The sequence below is a fragment of the Microtus pennsylvanicus genome, chromosome 14 (genome assembly GCF_037038515.1).
Source record: "Microtus pennsylvanicus isolate mMicPen1 chromosome 14, mMicPen1.hap1, whole genome shotgun sequence".
Classification (NCBI taxonomy): domain Eukaryota; kingdom Metazoa; phylum Chordata; class Mammalia; order Rodentia; family Cricetidae; genus Microtus; species Microtus pennsylvanicus.
The window spans coordinates 27223471-27236054 of record NC_134592.1 but is presented as its reverse complement, the minus strand read 5'-3'; the positions used below and the strand labels follow the sequence as shown (position 1 = coordinate 27236054).

General features: G+C 41.3%; 1 protein-coding gene across 47 annotated transcripts in view; it reads left to right on the top strand.

The window, feature by feature from the left end:
• The window catches only part of Nrxn3 (neurexin 3), a 1550418-nt gene that overhangs the window by 801298 nt on the left and 736536 nt on the right, over nt 1-12584 (top strand). The gene's annotated exons all lie outside the window — the stretch shown is intronic.

Genomic DNA, 12584 nt, shown 5'->3' with positions numbered 1-12584 from the left:
AAAAAATTGCACACTAATGAGATACTAATGAGATATATATGCATATTTGTTCTTATATAAAGAATTAAATATTGGCTGAAAATTTGATTCTGCAGACATAGTGTCTTATACTTCTCAGAGTTGATTGATAGTTTGATTTCATTATCATCAGTGCTGAGACTGTCACCTTGCATAAATATATGGTATAAGGATGGCAGAAGCATATTTAAGACCATCTCAGAAATAAATTATTAGAAATTCTAACCTAAAATCGAGATAAAATTAATTTAGTGATTTTCAATGTAACTTGAGGCAGCAAATCAAGCAGAAAATTTAAAAAACCAAAGCAAGCATTCTAACACTGCCCAGGTATTTTAATTTAATACTTACCGTCCCAAGCAATGCTGGTGGGAAAACATTAAAAGCTTTCGCTACCTGTACTCAAGCCATGGTTTCTAGAAAAGCAGAAACTTTTGTATGTGCTGTGAAAATACTGTCATTCATTACTGTCAATAGTTCTGCATCCCGGCCATAGGATGTTTCGCAGTGTTTGTTGGCAGCACACAGCATGAAGATACACACACTGCAAAGTGCACCTCGGTGTTCAGAGACCGGGCTGCAGTGAAGTCACAAAATACAACACAGACAGGCTTCAAAAGAAACACCTCAGACTCATCAAATACTCAATTTTGAACTAAGTTTTAGTCATGGCCGGCTCAGAAACCTTTTACCATTGTCTAGATTTTGCCATTCCTACATTCAGTTAGGCAACAATAGTTTAAAAAGCTGACCCAAGTCTGAAGAGTCAGCAGGGTCTTTTCTCCAAGATGGAATCCTGGCTCCATCCATATAGATATGTCACCTCTGAAGAAAGCAATGCTGCCTAGCCCATCTTTCCGTCATAATTTCGTTATCTCATCTCTTCCCTGTTACTCTCTGTTCTCTGCTTTATAAGTTGGATCCCAACTCAAGGCTCGGCTCTGTTAGTCTTGAGTGCAGGCTTTGAGTCCTGGAAGTTACTTAAGTAAACTACGTGGCCAGCTGGGGAGAGTCACTTTGGATAGGAAATGGTTACTTCCTTCTAGGATAAATTCAGCATTGGTGTTACAGGGGACACTGGAGCATTGGGTGTTTGGTACAGCTAACATGCTCCTTTCTATACATGAAATGAGAGGGACTCTGTTGCCAAGTTGTCTGTGAATAGTTGACTCAAGCTTTAGGAATTAAACTGACACAATCAAAGTGAAAAGTGGCGTTGCCTAGGATTTCTGGAACAGATTATTTTTTGTCACCAATTTAGAGAACAAGAAGGCAGGAAAAGCAAGGTCTCAGCACGCATCCAGATTTTATCAAAGGCAAAAGCACATGCCGGCACAAACAGACTGCAAAACACTTAGAAAGGCAGACTTCCCAGGATGGGGAGGGGAACCTGGGCCAGTGTCCCAGTTCGCTTTTATTGTCAGAGCTCTCCTATGTTGGATGGGTTTCTTTCCTTTGAACTGGCTGGTTTGGACTCTCACAGGGCATTGGACCCTGTGGACAAAGGCAGGGAAGCTGGTTGCTTCCTTCCACTGGAGCCATGGGTGGGAGGATCAAAAGTCCCACTGAACAGTCCCCTCTGGTGGGAAAAATCCCAGCTAGTGTTTGTCCTAGGGAGGAAGAAGAAACTGGACATTGGCTATCATCAATGTTTAAGTGGAAAGATTAATCTACCCAGAAGCTGTCTTTTCAGTCTGCTTACTGGGGATCTGGCTGACTCTGAGCTCCTTGAAAGGATGGACCGCAGGGAAAACAGTGGGGAACCCATGTTTCCTACACACCGAAGCACACTGTGAGTCGCTGCAGTGTTTCAGCAGGAGATGTGCTGCTGCTTTGGCCTCACACATTCCCCTCCTCTATGACTAAGGAGCAAGGGAACAATCAGAGCTCTCGCCAACAAAAGGGATCCTTGGGTAACCTCAAAGTAGAGTCTTCTCATTGTTAAAACGTGTGCTAGAGAGAAAAACTTAGTCCACAATAAAAAGCAAACAGAACACAGGGAATGTGGATGAGAGAAATCAATTTTCTTCTTGGTCCCCCTCCTTCTGTCCCAGAAAATGGAGGACCCACCCCATTACATCACAACTATAATATGTGACTGCTGTGATATTGTCACACTAGTTCTCTGGACAGTGTTTTCTCCATCTCTTTATCCCTCAATCTGTTTTACAGAGTGAGCCCCTGCTAGATGCATGTGGAATGAATATGTAGTAAACAAACTCAGGGACACTTTTATCATAAGCTATTGCCACAACCTCCACACTTTCCCCCAAGAGAATACATTGTCATTTCAGGAAGAAAGATTGTGTTTCTCTAAATCAAAGATGGAAAATAGCCAGGTGCTTCCAAGCTCTGAAGCCCTCACGTCCAGACTCTCGGGAATTATAGCTGCTAATCAGACATCTGTTTTCTCATCTTTTCTCTACTTATCAAAAATCCTATTTGTCTGTCAGAACAAGGATCCTCCCCCCCACTCCTTAAAGCCTTCCTTTGTTAAACCCTATTGCAATTAGCAGCTACCGTGGTCTCTTAGCAGGGATTGTGTCTGGAAGAGCAATATGGAGATCCAGGCCTTTATGCAAGCCCTGCCATTGTAATTCGGAGATGACGATCACTTAACCTCTCTGCCCTGATTTCATTCAAGGCAGTAATAATCCCTCTTGATAGGATCACTGTGCTAGAAGGCAGTTTGAGGACACAGATATACAATGCTTGTTCCAACACCTGGAATTTACCAAGGGCTTAATTAAATGTAACTGCTCTTATTGACATTTCTCATCTCACTCTCTATAAAATAAATTGAAGGATTATGTATATTTTCAAATAACTTCACATAATTTACTCAAGTTTGGCGGGAGAAGCCGTTTCTCTCTCTCACACACACACACATGCACACACACACACAAATGTTTTTTAGTTTCTTTCCCATTGCTGTGACAGTGACAAATGCAGCGCACCGTAGAAAGGGTTCAATTTAGCTCACAGTTCAAGGTACAAGTAAATCCATCATGGCTGGAAATCAGGGTAACAAAACCTGGAGGAGTCCGGCCACATCATGCCCATGATCAGGACACAGAGAAAAGAATGCATGCTTAGCTAGTTTTCTCCATTTTGTGCAGTCCAGGATCTCCTGTCCTGGGAACATCCCCTAACCCGTAATTAAGATGGGCCTTCCAACACCCCCAGCCTACCCGGAGGCCTCTCTAGAGAGTTCCTGTAGTCTATCAAGTTGACACTTGTTATCATGCCAAGGTAAGGAGTGGAAGGAAGGAATAAACAGGACCAAGGACTCTGGGGCTGAAGAAAGCTTCTGTAAATGAAGTGATACAACTACAGAAGGGCAGAGAGGTGGAACGATCAGAGGGCCTCAGCGGCACAGAGCCAACAGAGTGGAGTTTTATGAAGAAGGAAGCATTCTTCACTGCCAAGGGCAGTCTAAAGGTCTTCCTAGGAGATCAGTTTAGTATCAAACAGGAAGAAGTGTGTAGGATACAGCCCCAACAGTAGACTCATGGAAGCCCTGACTAAGGCTGTGAGAGAAGTCAAGACTGGACTGAAGCTAGAGTATGGTATAGGTTGGAGATTTCAGTTTAATCTGAAAGCCATTATGCAGTAAGCAGAGGGTAAAGACAGAAGCTAAGTGTTCAGAAGAGGTGGAGGTGATAAAACAGGTGATAAAAGAGGGCAAAAATTGATGCAAACAGAAGCAGAGGGATGGGTAGCCTAAGCGATGCTCTGTTGGGCATCAAGGTTCCCCAGGATGGACATTACAATTTACTGCCAAAATGACACATGCATGTCGGTGAGATTGAGAAGCGGAGTGGAGTTTGACTTAGGCCAAAGAAGAGGAAGTCCATTAATGAACATTTAATAAACAAAGAATTCTTTCTGATCTTGAGTAAAACAAACCATTTGCTCCATTAGTGCATAGGGCATTGGCATAATGCCAACCTGGCACCCCACTGTCTGTTTGTATAGTAGGTGAGCACATTAATAAACTCGCCTATTTTTGAAAGCGTACATTTCATGGAGGCACATATTAACCATGCTGTGTGTATACATGCACACACACACACACACACACACACACACACACACACACACACACACGAGAACACCCAATTTATATCCTTGTCAATTCATAACTATATGAGTGAGCGATCTATCTTCCCCTCACTCTTATGAGAGCCTAAATTAAAAATTTTAGAGATATGTGGTTCTCATGTTATTATTTAATAAAATGAAGTTTCGATTCAGGTCATAACACAGTGGGGCCCAAGTTTTGCCACAGGGTTTGATTGCAACTTTGACAGATAAATGCTGATGGTGAACCAGTGGCCATGCAGGAAGCTTGGTACCCATGCTATCCACTTGAAATCCCCATACTCACCATAGAAGCAGACAGATGGGAGAACTAAACTTCAGTGCAATCAAGGAATTTGTTCTGGGTCACTCAGCCTGGTGAAGTGGAGTTTTTAAGTTGTAATGCAAATCTTTTCAGGCCATAACACCCCTCCCCCCACTGCGTCACCTACTTACACCCAGAGGTTGAAGAACAATACTTTTTAATTTTCATACTGAACAAGCTCTCTTCAGCTCACACTGGCTTGAATTTCCTGTACAGTAGGAGAGGAGAGAGTGCATTTTAATAAGCTTCAATTAAAATTAATTTCATTTTACTTCTTTGATGTATGGTCTCTTCAAAATATCCAATTCCCCCGGTGTTTATTAAGTGGCTCTATTCACTTGCAAAGTGCCAAGCTCTTCAGGGAACCCACGGATGAGTATGATTTTCGCCCATGCTTCAAGAGTGTACAATCTAGTGGAGAGGATGGGAGTGTGCAATTTGCTCTAATACTAGATTGAATGTGATAAGCACCCCAAGAAGTGGAACCAACAATGGGCCCTTAATTCAGAAATGCAAGATTATGTGAAATTAGGAAATTGGCCTATGCATCACACAATAGAAGCCTGTAAGGAAGTTTAATTTCAAAATGATCACCCATTTACTTGAACCCCTGAATCGATGGCACGTACTGAGGGAAGACTTTATTTATTGGTGATGATGGTGTTGACTAGGGTATAAAGGTCATCATTGTCATTATGCTTTTCTCACAGAGATGTATGATTCAAATTCAGGGGCCATGGGACTGTGGAAGCTTTTCTTGGTGCCTTGTGTGTTTTGGCAATAACTGTTGAAGACATAGAACAACAATTATATAAAATCTGTGCTGCCTTTCTTTGTTGATGTTTATAATTTGAGGATTTTTTTAAATGAAGAACTTAGACTCCAATAATGGTGTCATTCCAGAATTTTTCAAGTCCTATATATTTGGAAGTAAGTGTCATTTCTCAGGGATTTAGAAAGAGGAGCAATCAGTACGCAGTTCCTTCTTGTGTTTACTCAGGTTTTGAGATAAGAGTCTGGTTGAAGAACGTGAGGTAAAATAACAAACACATCAGGTGAAAACAGGAACCCAAATGCGTCATGGTGCATCACTTCTTCAGGTTACATCCAATAATAGTCATTTCCAAAGAAGCAGCTGGAGTAAACATCGCATCTTTCTTCTAGGAATGTATACCAAAAATAGAGATGATGGCGTGAATGGTCCACAACCAGTAGTTCAGAAGCAAGGTGCCTAGTGTCACTGATTCAGAAGCAACACTAGACTGTAGGAATGCTCCATTCCATCAGGCTTCAACACTCCCCTCTCGTCCCCACCCTGCCTGCATGTGTCTCTCCTTATTTAGCCTTCCTTCCATGCAGTTTTGTGAGCTGCACTCTTCTGCTGCAGCTGGTCAGTGCTTCCCTGATGGATGGCCACAGTAGCATTTGGTATTGCTTGGATGAAGTGATGGATGCTTCTCTCCTCTCTCCAGCTGCTTGGAGCCAGAATACAGAAGTGCTGGTTAAAAGGTGATTAATCTTCCCTAATAGTGCTGCATGTTGCAAACAGGGCCCTCAGCCACCATGTCTTCATTAGCCTTAATCAGAGCCCACATTACCTCAGATTAGGTAATTGGTTATTTGTTATGGAGGAGAGGGTTGAGGACCTTTGTCGTGTTAGCTGCATAAAGTCCATTTGGAAAAGGAAAAGAGGGTGGTCACTGCCAAGAATCCAAAGGGAAAGAATTAAAGCTGTTGGGTGGCTCTGGGCATCTCTCCTGTTAAGCACTCCAGTTGATGGGTAGGAGGCTCTGCCATAATGAAATGGACAATGGACAAGAATCTGCTTTTTGTTTGTTTCCTGGATGACATAGTATGACCCCAGGGATTGACACTCACTTGGAGAGGTAGTTTCCAAATGGACAGAATACAATCTTAATACCTTTAGAAGTATCTGTACGTCTTTAAGTAGTTTGAAACTTACTCTATGCCTAGGAATTTGGGAGATTCTGAAAACTCAGGGGAAAGAACACAGACCATATTCTGAACCTATGAGGTTTAAATTTGTGGGAGAACCAGATTATAAGCAAATGTAAAAAGAATGTAGTGAAACATACTTTGAATGAAATGAGAAAGTAGGCAGAGAGGAGCATGGCAAGAGACTGTTGGGCAGGCTTCGACAAGGAGTGGTATTGCATAAGGATTAAATGAACTAAGGAATAGATGTTGCTCTGAGAACGAATGACCTTCTAACAGTCAGGGAAAATAAATAGCATCAAGCAGTTTCTTTGTTTCGTTTTATTTTGTTTTAACACCTGTCGGGTATCTTTCAGTCTATACAAGTAATGTGATATGAGCCACAGCAGCCAGATCACTTAAACCACGCCTGTCATTACTGATGTTCAACAGCTATGAGTTGCTTCGTCAGCATTTGCAACTCCAGGAAAGGACTTAATAGCACACTTCTCCACACAAAAAGTTGCTATTTTCCACTCTCCAGCCACCACGGCCTAGCCACTGAAAACATATTCTGTTCCCTCCCCCTTCTTTCCTCTCCCCTTTCCACCATTTATTTCCAGAAATACAAGCATTATGGGAGTTTAACGAAACATTGTCTGTATTTCCGGAAACTGCTAAATCTGTGTCAATCTACTATCACAGCTGCATGCTCCATGGCACAATCCTCACACGCACACTCACACAAAGGAGGAAAAACCATCTCGATTAATTAATGTCATTCTTTGTAAGATCTATTCCTCCTTCCCTAGGTCTGGTGGATTTCTTCTTGGCAAAGTTTTTCTCATCTATGCCCTAGCATCTTCACACAGCATCTTTGTTCTTTTACATCTTGACTCTTGGACTTCATTGATGCTCTTGCATCTCCCAATTGATTCCTGTATCAACCAAGCACATACACTACTGTCTGAGTGCCTTAAGCATTCCCACTTTGACATGATACTGACATCCAAATGTTCAAGATTTCCAGACTTTCCATAACATAGAAACTATGCTCTGAACATTGACTTCACAGTTTTATATAACCTCCCCCAACTCAATTATCTAATCTTATTTTATCCCTGTGGCTAATAAGCTCACCTCCTCTGAGCATACCAGGTATATTCTTTGATAACGGGTTCCAGTTTATGTCAAAAACAAAGAGACTTCTTCCTTCATGGATTCTAACAGTTCTACTTCACTTTCTCCCTTTTATAAGAAATTTATTCTCCCATTTTTCTGGCATATTGATCTTTTCTTTCTTGAACACTTTCTCTAAACACCAAATGTCTATTAAAATTGTCCTTTTATTTAGTCTTTCAATAGAAACAGTTTATCTTATGGAAGATGCCCTTTCCTGAGGCTTTATTATTTTATCTAGTACTGAGTTACTGTACTGTGTTAAGCTGCAGCTAATGGAAAACTGTCTTTGATTTTACCAATCGAAAAAGGTAGTTTGAGGAACCAAAAATCTAGAGGCATGGGCTTCAGGGTCTGACAGCTGTCATCTGAGAGTCACACACTTTCACTGTTCCGACTTTCAGCACCTTTGTGCATTGGTCTCTTTCCTCCTAGTAACAGTATTATTTTGGTGCCATTAGGCAGAATCAGGATTGGAATAATAGAGACTCAGATGCTTGCTTGGTCAGCATTCCTGAGAACTGGATCATGTGCCACTCTTAGCTGCAAGAGAAGCTGGGAAATTGAGGTTGGGATCTAAGTCTTCTATAGGGAGGCAGACGGAGGATATGTGATCAAGAAGTGATCTTAATCAAGGCAGTTGATAATATCAGCTACATATAAGTAAAGTTTAATGAAGAAATCATCCCATCAGACAGTGCTTCTTTGGAGAATAAAATAGATGCTAAAATTGGAGTCTGATTGACTTGTTACTGGCTAGTGGCACTGTCTCCTTATGGCCATGTGGTCTTGAGAAGGCTACTCATATTTCTAAGATGGATTTCCTCATCAAACACTTGGCTTGATAATAACGCTGCCTGGTAGAGTTATAGCGGTGATAAACGGAGGTGAAAGCCACAGCCTATTATGTCACACAGGAGGCTGTTAGCAAATGCCAGCTCTCCCTGCTCCTCATATGAAGTCCTAAATGATGTAGAGAAAATTCCAAAGACAACAAAGAAGGAGAACAATTGAATCAAGGGAGACAATCTCTCCTACCTGCTAGCCCTGTAAGCATTTTCCAATGGTGAGAAATATTACCCCAGGAACAAAACTGCAGAAGTGTTTGTCATTTATTTATCTTGTAATTAAAAGCAGAAGGGAAATCTTTTCAGGATGTTTGTGAAAGTGGTGACCCATAGGTACTGAGGGATGTGAAAATAACTCACATGTCTCAGGTATTTAATGAGGATCAATAACAATTTGTGTGCCTTCTGGGCTCTACAGACCCATCCCCTCAAATCATACAAGGAGCCCTGCAACTGAGACGAGATGCTTTGTGGGCAGGAAGGGCAGAGTGCTATCCAATTAGCAAGAGTTGGAAGGAATGCAAATGTAGAAGACATGCATGATCCCAGGGTGGTTAAAACACACTATATCAGCTACGTCTGTCTGTCCATCCGTCCGTGCCTGTCCATCTGTCTGAGCACATTTGTAGCCCACCCAAATTATACTTTTCACAAAAGCAGAACTCATGATTGATTATTCTGTATAGTTTATTATTAAAGTGCTAAAAAAATCTGACTTTTTTGGCATTGGAATCTGTATCTGTAGATTTTTAATCTACTTATGTATATTTATTTGAAATGTGTTTAAAAGCCATAAATTCTTTTTTTTTCCTTTGTTAAAAGGCATAGCAAAACCTTGCCAGATGTTGAGAGGAATAGTAACCAAGTGATTCAATCACAATTCTCCTGTGGGGACATGGACTCTCTCAGTCAATGTCACAGAACGAAATAGTCTCCGATTCACCCAGCAGTGAGTTCTTCCATCTGGTTGTAGCAATTAGTAGCTGAAGATGACGGGAAGTTAAATGACTATCTTTATGAAACAAAGCAAAACAGAGAAGGGAACAGCTGGGAGACTGGATGCCTTGGGGATGCAGGACTGGATCTAGATAAGATCTGTTACCTCTAGTTGCTGCCTACAATGCTGGGGCAGGTTAATATGAATTGAAGGTGCCAAGCAATTAGCACCTGAATTGTAACCACAGCACGTATGGGTCAGTTTGAATTTAGGTTTCTAGAACTTACTAATATCCTTTTTAGTAAAGAGACAAAGTATAAAATTAACCACATATGTAGGGGGGGATCATCGGACTAAAACTTGGGCAAAGGATGTCACTGCCAAGTTTTCTGTCAGTGAACTCCCTGAGCATGTAAGGATCATATCTTTCATGTGCTATTGTCTAGGGAAGATGCCATATTCTCTCTACTAAACTTCAGGAAAGTTGTGGTGCTACCAATACCCACCAAAATGTAATATGAAGAGTTGACTTAGTTTTGTGCCTATTTTTGGAGCTGGGTAGACCAAAACGAGAGTTCCAGTCTTGAAGACCTTGTGTTCTTGACAGTGTTCCTTAGCCTCTGTAAGACCGAATTTTTTTTTCCGTTTTTTTTTCCCCTGTAATTTCAATGATAGGGATGTCAGTGTTATGTATTTTATTAGAGTTTGTTTGTTTGATTTTGACACAGTGCTTTCTATGTAGCCGAGGCCAACCTTAACTCCATATTCCTCAATCTTATATACTTATGTGTGTGTGTGTATATATATATATATATATATATATATATATATATATATACTTATGTATTATATCTGATAAATAATAGCTCTAATTGTGAAGCTGAGGTATGCTCAAACTTAATGACAGACATGGGACTACATCTCTGATCCTTACTACTCTACTCTGGCTTTTGGGAAACATGATGTCCTCCTGCGTTTTCATAGCTATAGTAACCTTCATGCTTTAGCAGTTCTAGGCACATACATAGCACAAGAGCTCAGAAGCAAATGATTGCTCCTAGGCTAGAAAGGTTGGTGAGCTGTATAAGAAGAGCACATTCCATTCTTGCAGGGGACCTTAGAAAAGTTACTGTTGTAGCAAAGGACTAGAAATCAGGTCCCAGCACCAAAGTTGAGCAGTTTACAACTGCCTATAACTCTAGCTCCATGGAACCCAACACCCTCTTCAGGCCTCTGTGGGCACCGGCATAGGCATGCATGCACGCACACATCAATAAATACTTTTTGTTTTTCAATACAAATTATCTCTACCATAATAAAGTGCAGAATAAAATGCAGTTACTGCCTTTCAGAACTCTCCTTCAGTTTTTCTTAAATGTTTGAACCAAAGTGGAGTCTTGAACATAAAATCACAAGGTCACACTTCAACTCTGTAGCCTTCTCCATCCTCTTTGCCTCAGAATAAGCTGCAAACGAGGTTAGATACCCTAGATACCCGATTCCTCATTAGAAGGGGAAGTCTTTCCAGGCAGTTCCTCCACCGCATAGATAGAGTGGATCACACAAAAGAGATGACAGATTAGGAACTGTCTAGTAGCTAATGTACTGTTTACTGCAGTATAAATGACTGGTGTTTGAGAAATGACAGATGAGAGAGAGCTCACGTACAGACTTAAATGATTGCCGGGTTTTTACAGTGGGGGAGACCCATCGTTGGCTGGGAGGATGATGGTGTATGGAGCCATTGAGGAAGTTTCAGGGACACCAGGAGAGCCGGGAGAGAACTTTTCAATTATTCCACTGATCTAGGAGCTGCCAAAGCTTCTGTGTCTCACACAGAAGGTGTTATGAAGGGGACAGAGTTCTTGCTATTTGTTTTCTCACTGTGAATTTATACCACATGTAACTGAGATTGGGGCCCTAGTGCAGCTATGTACCCAAAAGGTAGTATGGTGATGGGGAAGGGGTTATATTTGGGCAGGATAGGATATTCCTAGGGGGCCATTGAATAGGAAAGAGAACCAATGGATGTATTTTTAAAGAAGGAATGGAAGCAAACATGAAGTGATAAAGAGATAAGAAGGATAGGAGCACAGAGAAGGAGGATAGGAATCAAGAGGAAAACCTATTGAATGATTTTGAGAAAATGTAATGTCTGGTGTGCAGAACTGGCCTCTCCATAAAGATAGTCGTTTGTTTGATCCAGGAAGCCATTGCTCTTTTGTTCTAGAGAAAGGCAACTCATTATTTTTTCCATGCTAAAACCCAAGTCTATCCCCAATATTTTCTAGTCATTTTACCTGGATAAGCCCAATGGCTATCCATTCCCTGCTTGCTCCAGTCTTAGAAAGAGACCTTAATGATAATCAGGGATGCAGTTCCCTCGGAGTCAGGGATATGGATCTCAGGATTGGTATAAACACTGGATAAAAGCTTGTGCAATCAAGTATCATCTATAATGAGATTAGCATGTGTGTGTGTGTGTGTGTGTGTGTGTGTGTGTGTAATGGATAAACTCTCTTTCTACTCCCGCCTTTTTTGTTTTTTTTTTTTCTGTCCTTAAAAATAACAGTTAAACTGGGCACAGTGCAGGTGTGCTATGGTAGCCCTCCACTTTACCAATGACAATTGAGAGTACCAACAAGGGAGTTATGTGCCCAGAAGTACTCAGCTAGAGGACCAGCATCTCCTAGCAGGCTACCCCAGATTTTCCTTCAGTGCCTCAAAACCACATAAAAGCAGACAATTTTTAAAATGCTTAGTTTTCTGTCAGATGGGAAGATTATTTTTTTTCTTGTAAGAATAGATTGCAATATGTTACTTCTCAGCAGCCCCTCTATTGTCATTTTGAACTGGATGATTCATTTTTAGGGGGAGAATTCTACTTTGAATTATAGGGCACCTAGGAATAAACTCAGCCCCTCCATAGAGATATCAGTGGTGTCTCCTAGGCACCAGTCATCACAATGAAACTATCTCCAGACTTTGCCCAAATCCTCTCAAGTTCAGAACCAGATGGACCACTGCTGTGTCTCTCATTGATCCACAGGCCAGAAAAAGACCTACAGAGCCAGGCTTCCCACTGACTTCAGAGCCTACATGGGCAACAGACTTCTAGTCATCCTCAAGGGCAAAGTGCCATTATTTAACGTTTTTCCAAGTGACCTGCTGCTTTCACAATCTGGTCCCTTTTCTTGGTAGACATCTTTGTGCTTTCTCACTCTCCAAAGTATTGTACTGATACTTAGTTCCTCAAACT